A 15,000-nucleotide genomic window follows, 5' to 3' on the forward strand; every position below is an offset into this window, starting at 1 on the left:
ATTCTCAGTTTTCTAAGTAAGTCTTTTTACAAAAGAGATGGAAATGAAGTTGGTTTTAAGACTTTCCCATTCTTGCTGTGTGCATAGGCTGAAGTCACCCATACGTCTTTGAAAAATACATTCTGGGGAAACCTCAAGCAAACCTCAAACGGGGCCACAGAGAGAAAGAGAGAGAGAGAGAGAGAGAGAGAGAGAGAGAGTGAGCAAAAAATGGCAATGTCTGACTCTAAGAATAGAAAGAATCCTGGGGGTCAGTTAGGATGCTACACAAAACCCGCCATGCCTGAACTGAAACTGAGCGTACTTTTCCATGTCTCTGTCTGCACAATATGAACTCTTCACAGGGTCAGTTCGTCCCATCCGTTGCCTGTGAATGTTTTGCCAAAGGCACTAGGAACCTTTAGTTAGAGGGTGTAGGGAAATAACCCAGTGCTAGGGGAAGAGTGACTATAGCATTTTTCATGGATCACTGCGTTCTAGGGTTAGCTATTTAGAAGCCCGCATTTTGGCCCGTTTTCATTCCCTAGTCTGAAAACTAGTTTTTCTTTTTTTTTTTATGTGCGATCTGTTAGATATTATCTCTGTGTTTCACATGTAGTCATTAAGCAGACGCTAAAGTTTAACTAAGGGTTTCCATTAAAGCGAGCGCATTCAAGCTCTTGTTCTGTCCGGATCCATGGCCTATGATCTCAGCCTAGTTAGAGCTGGCTCCGCAAGTTGATCCGCAGGACTGTTGTTCTCTGTTAGGAGTAGTGTGATGGTAGTCATGCCAACATGAACGAAGAACCTGGAAAAATGATATCAACTTTATAGTTGCCGAGGAACACATACCCTCAAAAAGTCAATTCCTGCATAGTTTTGCTTCAAAGGGGAAATCCAACTAAATGCCCTCCATATACAGTACCAGTCAAAAGTTTGGACACACCTTTACATTTTTTGAGAAGCGTTTTTTTTTACTTTTGTAGATTAATACTGAAAAAGTTTAAACTACGAAAGAACACATATGGAATGATGTACTGAACAAAAAAAGGGTTATCTACCATGTAGAAAATAATAAAAGTAAAGAAAAAGCTGTGTGTCCAAACTTCTGACTGGTACTGTATATAAACTCTCTACGTAATGTTATATGTAAATATATATTCACTTGTTGCCATGGTGCCCGTTTCCAGGAGGAGGAAAGATGATAACATCACCATGGACACGTTCTGCCACAACCCGGCCCACAGGCTCCACGGGGTCCTGCTGGAGGACTACAACAACAGCAAGTGTGAGATGAAGGAGAGAAAGAGCCAGGGCTCCCAGCTCTACATGTGCTCCTGCTCAGAGGACGAGTGCAACGACCACGTCTTCTTCTGTAAGTGGAGGAGTGTGTGTGTGTGTGTGTGTGTGTGTGTGTGTGTGTGTGTGCGTGAGTGTGTGTAAGTCTGTGTTTGTGTGTGTGGAAAATGTGTGTGTGTGTAAGTCTGTGTTTGTGTGTGTGGTGAATGTGTGTGTGTGTAAGTCTGTGTTTGTGTGTGTGTGTGTGTGTGTGTGTGTGTGTTTGTTTGTGTGTGTGTGTGTGTGTGTGTGTGTGTGTGTGTGTGTGTGTGTGTGTGTGTGTGTGTGCGCAAAAGTCTGTGTTTGTGTGTGTGGTATGTGTGTGTGTGTGTGTGTGTGTGTGTGTGTGTGTGTGTTTGTGTGTGTGTGTGTAAGTCTGTGTTTGTGTGTGTGGTGAATGAGTGTGTGTGTGTGTGTGTGTGTGTGTGTGTGTGTGTGTGTGTGTTTGTGTGTGTGTGTGTAAGTCTGTGTTTGTGTGTGTGTGTGTGTGTGTGTGTGTGTGTGTGTGTGTGTGTGTGTGTGAGAGGGTGTGTGTGTGTGAGCGGGCGGGTGGTTGGGGAGTGGAGGTTGCCGTGTGTTTGAGAAAGATGCAAACAGTTTACTTGCATGGTCATGTTCCAATCATTTAGACCCTTCTCTTCCCCACTTAACCCTCTCTTCCGCCTGGGTTTGGGGATACGTTTCAGGGCTTGATAAAGAACACACGCCTAAGCAAGAGGTCTAGAAAAACTAATTTGCGACCAGAAAACACGCCTCGAAAACTAATTTGGGACCAGAAAACACGCCTAGAAAACGAATTTGGGACCAGAAAACACGCCTAGAAAACGAATTTGCGACCAGAAAAACTCAATCTTTCAGCGTGTTTTAATTCATAATCATTGGCAGTGCAGGAAACATTATAACCCATTAACTGTAGATGGACTACCATGTGTCTCACACACACACACACACACACACACACACACACACACCACACACACTCACACACACACACACACACACACACGTGTGTCTGGAGGTCCCGTGTGTTATTGGCGATGTCAAACTGTTTTATACAACACTTAGATCCAGTTGAACGATTTATTTATACAACCCAAGATTGTGGTTTACTTGGGTAATGTATCAATCCAGAGGGCATTCAGGGACTTGGAATCGGCCATTTTAAACTGCAGGACACTGATCATGTGAACAGTTACTATCATTTTCTAGGTGAAACTACTTTTTTTTTTATACTCACATATGAACCATACATGAGGAGGTCTTCCCCTCAGCATTTGATACTCAGTTCAAGAGGCATTCCATGAGTGAGGATGTCCTTGAACAGCCTCCGCTCGGACTGTTCACCGCTAGTTATCACTCCATGTTTGAAATACTTCAACCATTGAATTGAAGGACGTGAACATTCATTCAAAGCGAGAGATCAGAATAGCAGGCAGCAATTTTTATAGCATTACATTTCACAGTTATCGAGAGAGAGAAAAGGGAGCCAATTGAGTAGGGGCAATGTACAAATTAACATGTAATGTGACGACAACAATGTGTTCTAAATTATAGGTTCTCTCACTCAAACACATACACACACACACACACACACACACACACACACACACACACACACACACACACACAGACACACACACACAGACACACACACACACACACATACACACACACACACTCTCACAGCTTGGCTGCAGAGTTACCGTATTCATTGCTTGGCAACACTTGACGCTGGGAACTGTGGAACTATTTTCGGGGTCGTAAAAGGAATAAACATAATAGAAATAACCGATTGAAAACACACACACACACACACACACACACACACACACACATACACACACACACACACACACACACACACACACACACACACACCTCAACACAATCTGGCGTTTTTCAAACTCAATTAGTCAGTAGGAGAACTGCTGTACAAAAGCAGTCTGATAATATGCTCATGGGGTTGGGAAACTTTTTGGGGTCACAGCACAGCTGTTAAGATATCCTTTACCAACCACCCTCTCACTCCTGTCGTAGTGCTTAAACAGACACACACACACACACACACACACACACACACACACAACCGCCCTCTCACTCCTGTCGTAGTGCTTAAACAGACAACACCCCCGCATCCACTGGAGCTTTGTTAGGGCCTCAGTGAAACAAGAAGCAGAGAGGGAACTGTTGGGCAGCTGTTTCGTCTAGAGACTCACACACACACACACACACACACACACACACACACGGGCGCATCTCAACCTTACTCAGGTCGCAGTGCTGGAATGAAAATGTATTTAGACTTCGACAGCATCCCCAGTCAGAACAGCAGCAGGAGCAGCCAGTTACATTTCCGTGACCTGGCTCTGCGCAGTCACCAAAATTGAAAGCATCTGTCTGTACCCAACGGCGTCATGGAAAAACATTTCCTACACATACACACACCTCTTGCTGAGGGGGCAGGGGCAGGGGTGGGGGTGGGGGGGTGGAACAGCACACACCTCTTGCTGGGGGTGTGTGTGTGTGGGGGGGGGGACAGCACACACCTCTTGCTGGGGGTGTGTGTGTGTGTGGGGGGGGGATGGAACGGCACACACGTGTTAGCTGCTCAACGTGCAGCCGATGACAAGACAGCAACCACCCCTTTCCTGGTTCGTCCTCTGCCATCCCCAAAACAGACATGAATAGGGCCTCAAACACACACACACACACACACACACACACACACACCCACACACAGACATGAATAGGGCCTCTGTGACCAGAAAACCACCAGCAGGTGTAAATAGGAGCCTAAACAAACATCTGATGCCTGAGCGGGCGGAAACAACACGTCACAGTGTGTGTGTGTGTGTGTGTGTGTGTGTGTGTGCGGGGGAGACGTTCAGACACTGCACACAGTTTGTGCAAGCTGTCAACAAGGGTTTTCATATTCTCCTCTTTTATCATTTCGTTTCTCCCTCTCATCTCTTTCCCCTTCTCTCTCCTTCTTATTTTCTTATCTCTCTGTCTCTCGCTCTCTGTCTCTCTCCCGTTGTCTCTCTCTCATCTCTCTTACCCTCACTCTCTCTCTCTCTCCTTCTTATTTTCTTATCTCTCTGTCTCTCGCTCTCTGTCTCTCTCCCGTTGTCTCTCTCTCATCTCTCTTACCCTCACTCTCTCTCTCTCTCCTTCTCTTTTTCTTATCTCTCTGTCTATCGCTCTGTCTCTCTCTATCTCTCTCCCTCTCATCTTTCTCTGTCTCTGTCTCTCCTTCTCATTTTCTTATCTCTCTGTCTCTCACTCTCTCTCTCACTCTATCTCTCTCCCTCTCATCTTTCTCTCTCTCTCCCTCCCTCACTCTCTCACTCTCTGCCTTTCATCTCTCTCTCCTTCCCTCTCTCTCTCTCTCTCGCTCCCTCTCTCTCTCTCTCTCTCTCTCGCTGTTATATGCTGCTGGCTGGCGATGGCTCTGAGAGAGAGCTAAGAGTGTGCAGACATGTGGTTTCCTGTCTGTTTAAAGCATGATGGCAGCACACACACACACACACACACACACACACACACACACACACACACACACACACGTCATGTGTCTGCTACGCCCCACTCCACCCCCCCCCCTTCTTTCTTCCCCCTTTCTCCCTCCTTCTGTCTTGCAACACAGTCTGCTTATATCACACACACATACACACACACACACACACTCACAAACTCACACACACGTCACAATCTGATTATATCTCAGTGTGTTTTCCTTACCAGACAACGTGTTAACAAGCCATGTACAAGCCCTCGACCCCCAGGAGAGCACACACATGCACCAAACACTGTGTCGCATTTGTTTTACATTAATGCCGTTATTGCAGCGACTTCTTGCAACAACAGGAGACGTAACTCTTTGTCGCACACACGATATACTCGATCTGTTGTGCAGCTGTCCTTTTTGATGAGGACATCGGCCGGTTGAAGACACGGCCCTCTTTAGTCCTTAAACGGAGAGGCGAGAGCAGACTTGTTGACTCCCGTGGAGCGCAGAAGAAGAAGGCCGTTGTACTCCGCTAACGAGCGCTAGGGCAATGCTAGTTTTGGAAAGGCGTATTGACATTCCACAGTGAAGTGCTACGTTCCTCAGTCTGCGTGTTAGTCGACAGGACGGCGTTCTGCACTCCGAGTTTAAAAGCTGTACAAACACACGGCAGTGTGGGTGTGGATGTGTTTTTCTTTGGTGCCTTTTTGACAGGAAAAGACAAAAGACTTACCTTTTTTTCTTCTTCAAAGTCACTATTACTATGAAATTCAGTGGGAATAAGATTGGTATCACAAATACTATTGCTACAGATATGTGTGAATACTTCATTTATAGCCGCTTCCCCTTTTTCTGCCCTAGGTTGGTATAGTGAACAGCATTGCAAGCTAGCAGTCGACCTGTGTTTGCTTTGGGGAAAATGTGCTGTGCTTTTAAATTGTTGGTATTTTATTTGTTTGTACCTGCATACATCACTTTTACCCTTTACACTTTTACACGCTAGATACAGTTATACACACGAAACCATTCCAGACCAATCATGTCTTAAAAAAGATATTGTCTAATGGTGTGTGTGTGTGTGTCTGTGTGTTTGTGTGTGTGTTTGTGTAAATGTTTGTGTGCCATGCTGAGCCACATACATTCGTCTAGTCAAGTTTCTATTTCAACAATTCCGCATTAGATGTCCCGCGTTGGCAACATCCCTTTCCTGAACTTGTATTCAGAAACAGGTATTTTACTGCAATAAGCGTCTGTTTAATACATGCTCTCTAAAAAGAGGAACCGAAAGCAACATAGTGCTGACTTTGTATCTTGACCAAGCACTGTGGTCTTACTCGAAGCGAAAGTGTTTTCGAGAGACCTGAATTTCCATCAGGTTCTTATGTCACATCTGGCTCTTCCTGTGTCATTAAAGTTTGTCTGCTTACTGGTAGGATATTGTGAAGGCGAACATAACTCACAGACATATGTTATATATTACTTTGCAGTAGTAAGCTTGCTCTGAAGTCTGGGTGTTAACAAACACGATTATGACACAGACAGTAAGAATGTGTGTGTGTGGTATGTGTGTGTGTGTGTGTTTTTGTGTGTGTCTGGTGTGTTTGTGTGTGTGTGTGTGTGTGTGTGTGTGTATGTGTGTGTGTGTGTGTGTGTGTGTGTTTTGTAAGCTACCGAAGTTTAAAAAAAAATATCTCTGGAATGTTTATAAGGAAGTCTACAGATCTTGTATTGTGAGTCAGACAGACAGATACGACCTGAAGTAGAAATCTAGCCCCAAAACACACAAGAAGCATTGACATGCAAATAAACTTTCTTGCAAGTTTCTTGAGGGGTTACTGTGTATGTGTATGTGTGTGTGTGTGTGTGTGTGTGTGTGTGTGTGTGTGTGTGTGTGTGTGTGTGTGTGTGTGTTACTGTTTCCCAAGGACCAGTGAGCTAGTGTGAGCCTCAATAAATACTTGAATGAGCTCATGTGTTTTTGTAGAAAATATAAGAATATTGAAACATCTGATGCCTGACAGGCGGAAACAACACGTCACAGTGTGGGGGACACAATCAGGTGTGTGTGTGTGTGTGTGTGTGTGTGTGTGTGTGTGTGTGTGTGTGTGTGTGTGTGTGTGTGTGTGTGTGTGACTGTCTGTGCGTGTGTGTGTGTGTGTGTGTGTGTGTGTGTGTGTGTGTGTGTGTGTGTGTTTGTTCAAGCTGTCAACAAGGGTTTTCAGATTCTCCTCTTTTATCATTTTGTTTCTCCCTCAACTCTTTCCCCATCTCTCTTCTTCTCATTTTCACACTCAACTCCCGTCCCCTCTACTCAGACTGCAATAGCCTCATCCTTGTTGAATTCCTTACCATTAAGCAAATGAATGAATCCATGAAAGAATAAATACTTGACTGAGCTCATGTGTTTTTTGTTTGAAAATATAAGAATTAAGAATATTTACACTCAACTCCCTACCCCCCTCTCTACTCAGACTTCAACAAAGAAAAGGACTTCCAGCAAGGTTTTTCATATTCTCCTCTTTTGTCATTTTGTTTCTCCCTCAACTCCCAACCCTCTCTACTCAGACGTCAACAAAGAAAAGGACTTCCAGGTTCTCTTTGTGATCCTGGTCAGCCTGGTTCCTCTGCTGGGTTTGGCCATGCTGGTGATCGTCAGCTTCTACCTCTACCGCGTCGGCAGGCAGCGCAAGCTCTGGAAGACGGCCCAAGGGGCCCGGGCCAGGCGCAAGGGCGGGCGGGCTCCGGACTTCAGCGACGTGCACGCCATCATGCTGGACGACGACCACTCCGACAGCAGCTCCACGCTGGCCAACAGCCTCAACCACAACAACGAGCTCCTGCCCATCGAGCTGGACGCCCAGGTTGGCAAGGGCCGCTTCGCCGAGGTCTACAAGGTAAAAGGATGTGTGTGTGAGTGTGTGTGTGCGTGTGCGTGTGCGTGTGCGTGTGCGTGTGCGTGTGCGTGTGTGTGAGTGTGTGTGTGCGTGTGCGAGTGTGTGTGCGTGTGCGTGTGCGTGTGTGTGTGTGTGTTAAAAGGATATGAATTTATCCCAATTATCAGAGACTCAGTCAAAGTGATGGAATTTCAATGCTCAGGTTGTTTATTCTTGCAATGATGCCTATCAGAGGAGAGAGAACAAGACTTAAGACCTTACAATTACCATTAAAGATGAGATATAATTACTGACTATGGAATACGTTTAATAAACTAACCCTTTAATTCCTGATACTATCAAAGGCCAAGTTAAAGCAGGGCGCCTCGGCCACCGGCGAGCCCTTCCAGACCGTCGCCATCAAGATCTTCCTCAGCGAGGAGTACCTGTCTTGGAAGAACGAGAAGGACATCTTCTCGGACGCCGACCTGCGCCATGACAACGTGCTCCTCTTCCTCACCGCCGAGGAACGCAAGCTGGAGAAGCAGTACTGGCTCATCACAGCGTACCACCCGCTGGGCAACCTCCAGGAGTACCTGGCGCGCCACGTGGTCGCCTGGGGCGACCTGCGAACGCTGGGCAGCTCGCTGGCGCACGGGGTGGCACACCTGCACAGCGACCGGACGCTCTGCGGGAGGCCCAAGGTGCCCATCGTTCACCGGGACCTGAAGAGCTCCAACATCCTGGTGAAGGGGGACCTCACGTGCTGCCTCTGTGACTTCGGCCTGGGGCTGCGGCTCGACAACTCGCTGTCCGTGGACGAACTGGCCAACAGTGGGCAGGTGAGAGCTCATCACATTTGCATTTAGAAATAGATAGATAGTGAAGCCTGTATTGTCATTGTATTTACATACAACGAAATTTGGAGTGCTTCTCCTGTTGGTGCGACGAGAGACAACATAGTATAACACAACAACAACATACAACACAACAATATTGCATATCTAAAAAACAGTAGGAATAGCATAAAACATATATTAATATTAAGTGTGCAACAAAGCGCCGTGGAATATATTAAAGTACCTATGTATATATTATCATACAATATATACAGCAACAGCACACAGCATAACAGAATATATATATATACTTATATACAATATATACAACACCAGTACACAGAATAAGAAATACAGAAATACAGAGATTTACAAATTTATAGTCATTCATTTGCTTTCTATCCAAAGGGACTTGCAATACAACTTGGAATACAACTTCAAGTCAAGTCAAGTCTTTTATTGTCAGATGCACAGAACAACCGAGTCGGACTGGGCACTGAAATTTTTAGGACAGAGACACCGTACCACAGTACCATAACATAACAAGACATAACATAACATATAAGTACTCCACACGATATAACATCACATAACTTAACAATCTAGCCAACAGTAGGCAGGTGAGTGTTCACCACATTTGCCTTTTATAGTCATTAATTTGCTTTCTGTCCAAAGGGGTAATGTAGTGCTGTTGCAGTGGTGGAGTGTGGGTATTGTAGTGATGTTGCAGTGGTGGAGTGTGGGTAATGTAGTGATGTTGCAGTGGTGGAGTGTGGGTAATGTAGTGCTGTTGCAGTGGTGGAGTGTGGGTAATGTAGTGATGTTGCAGTGGTGGAGTGTGGGTAGGTGAGAGTTCATTCAATACAGGGACTTGCAATACAACTTGGAATACAACTTCAAGTCAAGTCAAGTCTTTTATTGTCAGATGCACAGAACAACAGAGTCGGACAGGGCACTGAAATTTTTAGGACAGAGACACCGTACCACAGTACCATAACATAACAAGACATAACATAACATATAAGTACTCCACATGATATAACATCACATAACTTAACGATCTAGCCAACAGTGGGCAGGTGAGTGTTCACCACATTTGCCTTTATAGTCATTAATTTGCTTTCTATCCAAAGGGGTAATGTAGTGATGTTGCAGTGGTGGAGTGTGGGTAATGTAGTGATGTTGCAGTGGTGAAGTGTGGGTAATGTAGTGATGTTGCAGTGGTGGAGTGTGGGTAATGTAGTGATGTTGCAGTGGTGGAGTGTGGGTAATGTAGTGATGTTGCAGTGGTGGAGTGTGGGTAATGTAGTGCTGTTGCAGTGGTGGAGTGTGGGTAATGTAGTGCTGTTGCAGTGTTGGAGTGTGGGTAATGTAGATATAACATCACATAACTTAACGATCTGGTCAAAAGTGGGCAGGTGAGAGTTCATCACATTTGGATTTATAGTCATTCATTCGCTTTTTATCCAAAGCGACTTGCAATACAACTTACAAAGTGGCTTACATCTCTTCAGTGGCGTTAGCGGTATAGTGGTTAGCGTCAGCTCGCTCCAAAGTGGTCAAGCCGTGCTCGATCCCCGGCAACTTAGTTACTCGGATGTCTATGTAAGTCCCTTTGGATACAAACGTCTGCTAAATACTGGACCTTCACCTTTGAGCAAAAACTATTTTACAAAGCCACAGTAAGCAAATTAACACAAGGTACTAATTCAAGCACTAGTTCAAACAGAAAGGTTGTCAGCAGCAGTTCCTGACATTTTGCTTGATCTTAATCATGATTTATACTGAATCTGTATACTTGTGAAAAGCCTTCGTCCTGGGGCTCAATGATGTGACATTGGCAGCACCCTGGGCTACTTAAAGTACTTAAATCCTGTAATAAGCTTCGTACCTCACAAGGTGTGAATACTTAAACCGATAAGTATAGTGATAAATCGATAAGGGAGTTGAGCCTTCTAAGCCTCTCCACTCGACAGAATGCCATTATTTGTGTTCACATTTTGGCTACTTAACGGCTCTTAAACACATCTCATAAACTCGATTTAAACCTAGTAAAAAAGCACGTTAAAGGTACATTTACAGAATGTTTTTGTATGTCGCTACTGAATCCTGTGAGACACCTTGGTCTCTGACAGAGTGCCACTGCATGTCTGTTGTGCTTACACATTTACATTTACATTTAGTCATTTAGAAGACGCTTTTATCCAAAGCAACCTAGAGGGAGCCGTGGCCTACTGGTTAGGGTTTCGGGCTGGAAACCGTAGGGTGGCTGGTTCGATCCCCGACCAGTAGGAAAAATGTGAGTGGGGGAAGTGGTAGACCACTGCTCTCCCATGCCCACATCCACGGCTGAAGTGAGCAAGGCACCTAACCCCGATCACTGCTACCGGTGCGCGGCCAAAGGCAGCTCACTGCTCCGGGTTAGTGTGCTTCACTGTGTGCTTCACTGTGTGTATCCCTACCCTGGATGGGTAAAATGCAGAGATAGAATTAAGAGTGTGTGTGTGTCACTATCTCTGCCATAAACATAGTCACTAGGGCTCATTTCCATTTCCAAAGCGACTTCCAAGGATGTATACTAATTTTAGTTTTTTTAACGTTATACACTGATGGCACACTGCACTCAAAGACGCTTCGACAGGGAATCGAACTAGCAACCTTCCTATTACTAAACGACTTCTCTACCTCCTGTACCACTGTCGCCCCCCATCACACAGGTGGGAACAGCCAGGTACATGGCCCCTGAGGTGCTGGAGTCCCGGATCAACCTGGAGAACACGGAGTCCTTCAAGCAGACCGATGTCTACTCCATGTCTCTGGTCTTGTGGGAGATCACCTCACGCTGCGACGCCATAGGAGGTACGGTCGTGTTCTAATGTTTTCCTAATTCTCCAGGATCTATGAAGTGTCTGTCTGTCTGTCTGTCTGTCTGTCTGTCTGTCTGTCTGTCTGTCTGTCTGTCTGTCTGTCTATCTGTCTATCTATTTGTCTATTTATCTATATGTTTATCTATGTTTCTTTATCTAGCTGTCTGTCTGTCTATCTATCTATCTATCTATCTATCTATCTATCTATCTATCTATCTATCTATCTATCTATCTATCTATCTATCTATCTATCTATCTATCTATCTATCTATCTATCTTTCTATCTATCTATCTATCTATCTGGCTATCTATCTATCTATCTATCTATCTATCTATCTATCTATCTATCTATCTATCTATCTATCTATCTATCTATCTATCTATCTATCTATCTATCTATCTATCTATCTATCTATCTATCTGGCTATCTATTTGTCTACCCATCCATCCATCCAACAAGCAGTTGTGTGCCTAAACCTCACTGTGAGAGTTGCAATCTGTGTTTATACTGTGGATGCTTCCATATTATCAGTGCTTGTTTAGTTAGAGAGAATGGGGCAAGATAGTGGGCTGGTATACGCATTCGCTCATGTACACTCCCATTGAAATACATCAAGAACGTGTGTGTGTGGGGGAAGGGGGTGGATTTTGACTGGCTCTCAACATGTTTACTCAAAGGTGTTTGCCCTGATATTTATCTGTTGGAGGAGAAGGAGGAGGAGGAGGAGGAGTAGGAGAATGACAAAGAGGAGGAGGAGAAGGAAGAGGATGAGTAGGAGGAAGAGGAGAAGGAGGAGGAGGAGTAGTAGGAGAAGGAGTAGGAGGAGGAGTAGTAGCAGAAGGAAGAGGAGTAGTAGGAGAAGGAGGAGGAGGAGGAGTAGTAGCAGAAGGAAGAGGAGTAGTAGGAGAAGGAGGAGGAAGAGGAGTATTAGCAGAAGGAAGAGGAGTAGTAGGAGAAGGAGGAGGAGGAGGAGGAGTAGTAGGAGGAGGAGGAGTAGGATAAGGAAGAGGAGGAGGAATAGGAGGAGGAGGAATAGGAATAGGAGTAGACTCCCCTGGCGTCCCTAATGTCCCTTGCTTCCTGTTTGTCTGTGCCCAGGCCTATATATGTGTGGGAATCCTAGAAAAGAGCTGATTACCTACGGCAGCCCACATGGGCCATATTTCATCGGGGGTTTGTTTTCATTTCCCCTCCTCTCTCTGGCTGTCTCTGAGGAGCTGTTTGTGTTTGTTACACACACACACACACACACACACACACACACACACACACACACACACACACACACACACACACACACACACACACACACCTCTCTCTGGCTGTCTCTGAGGAGCTGTTTGTTACACACACACACACACACACACACACACACACACACACACACACACACCTCTCTCTGGCTGTCTCTGAGGAGCTGTTTGTTTGTGTGTGTGACGGGCCTTCACTAACAAACACACACACACACACACACACACACACACAGGCCCGTCTCCATTGTGTCAGGCCACTGATTGAGCGCCTCTCAGTGCCTGCCTGATCCTGTGCCCGACCCACCACCATTTCCTGTTTTTGCGATCATTGCCCCAACACCCCCCCAACCACACACACAACACACACACACACACACACACACACACACACACACACACACACTCTCATGGATTAAAGTTTTCCGTCGCTATGACGGATTTCCGTCAACTCGGCTCGCATAAGGCCAAAAATGAGACACTGATATGATTTGCACATTTCAGCGTCGGAAATACACGAGAGCAAAGGGCAAAACTACCCCTAAGAAATATAATTTTGCCCCTAAAATTACTAGGAGAGTAATACTTATTCAATGAACGTGTCAAAAACATTGTAGCCTATATGACCCGGTCAGTTGCCATTTAATGTTTTGATTTTCGCCTTGACTGTTGCGTGAAGAAACAAACGTTCTAACAAAACACATTTGGAGCGCTTCCTAATCAGACCTGTGACTGCGAGAGTGAGGAGAGATGAGGACCAGCGCAGTCTCTGTCACCATCTCAGGTTGTAAAAGATAAAATTCACACACCCAGCGACTGTCAAAAATGAAAGCTAGATTGGCTTGTGGTGGAGGATGACGACGACGTTGATAAAAAGACCCGGTTTTGTTTTCAAGGCATGTCGGAATTATGGACAACGAGTTGCCCAAATCGTTGTCAAACCAGCACAGGTAAATTCTTCTACTGGCTCCATCAAGGGGAGCGAAAACGTTCAGATATACATGGTACTTCGTCACCAAGCGCCAAACAACACGCATCACCTACGGTGAATGATAACTAGTAATAATACTTTTAGAAATGATTTAGTTAGGTTAAGCTAGTTTAATGTTAGTTAGCTAACGTTAGCTATCTCTGATAGTACGTTGGCTACAAAGGCTTGCTTGCAAACTAGCTAACTAGTCTAATCTGTATTTCCTGTAGGCCTACTATGGTAGGTACATGAATAAAGGTAACACAAAAATCCATAAATATAATGTGTTATTATTATTAAAAAACAAAGAAACAAAAACGATTGTTAATAGTTGTTTAAAACATTTTTTTACCTTTAAAAAGATTGTATTAGTTGTTGTTACTATAACAACTAATAACCACAAAGAAAGAAGAATACGATTGTCTAATTTACGTTGTCTGTTTGGTTTTTGTTCAAAAAATCTAAGAAAACACTTTGAATCTGTAGACTAATGCCTAATAGTCTTATTATTGCCATTTGATGACAATTGTTCATATTCATATACTGTAACCCTAAATAAGTGTGTTTATTATTTTGAACAAAGGTTAAATGTTATTTCACAAGTTTCTAAAAGTGTCCCCAATTTTTTTGTTAAATGCCCCTGGATTTCAGTAAATCATTTTGTCATTTATAGCCCATTAACAAGAATGGTGAAGTCTTGCAAAAAATATTGGTTTTATGCCCTAGCTTTGAACTAGTAAGTGATAATAGACCACGTGAAGTTCAAATATCGAGGCGGTATGCAGCCACGACCCAAAATGAGGGCCGATTTTTTTTTTTTTTCAGTCAGATGATTTTTTTTTGCTTTAATCCCTGCACTCTAACGGGGCCCTTTAAATAGGCTGGCTTGAAACCGTGAATGAGAAAACAACAGTGAACAAATGACCCTCAAAAATGCATGCAAGCTGTCGTTGCCGTTTGTTCTTGTGGGCAGCAGGCCACACCGCGCGCACACACACACACACACACACACACACACACACACACACACACACACACACACACACACACACACACACACACACACACACACACACACACACACACACCGACCGCGCGCAGACATAGCCGTACGCTACGGGAGGCACTGTTGGACCAGACCCATCGGCCTAACTTAGCCGCGCTGCGGCCACCGACTCCCAAACAGGAACATGCAAGACATACGATTTTCAAAAGCACGTTGTGAAACACACATATAAACACACACACCCCTGAAAATGCTATAGATTATAAAGCCCCAGTCATTTATTTATACATCCTTTCATTCATCCATCCATCCATGACTGCGCCTCTGTTTATTTTCTGTGTCCGCGGCTGTTTTTCCAGTGTTTGCCTG

General features: G+C 44.7%; 1 pseudogene across 1 annotated transcript in view; it reads left to right on the forward strand.

Annotated features, from left to right (window-relative positions):
* The window catches only part of LOC308381370 (TGF-beta receptor type-2-like), a 35,552-nt pseudogene that overhangs the window by 10,521 nt on the left and 10,031 nt on the right, over positions 1-15,000 (forward strand). The window contains exons 7-10 of the transcript XR_013969094.1: positions 1,170-1,354; positions 7,391-7,719; positions 8,064-8,540; positions 11,255-11,396. The product of XR_013969094.1 is annotated as a TGF-beta receptor type-2-like (transcript). The remainder of the gene's footprint in view (positions 1-1,169; positions 1,355-7,390; positions 7,720-8,063; positions 8,541-11,254; positions 11,397-15,000) is intronic.

The sequence above is a fragment of the Sprattus sprattus genome, assembly GCF_963457725.1.
Source record: "Sprattus sprattus genome assembly, chromosome: 20".
NCBI classification, from domain to species: domain Eukaryota; kingdom Metazoa; phylum Chordata; class Actinopteri; order Clupeiformes; family Clupeidae; genus Sprattus; species Sprattus sprattus.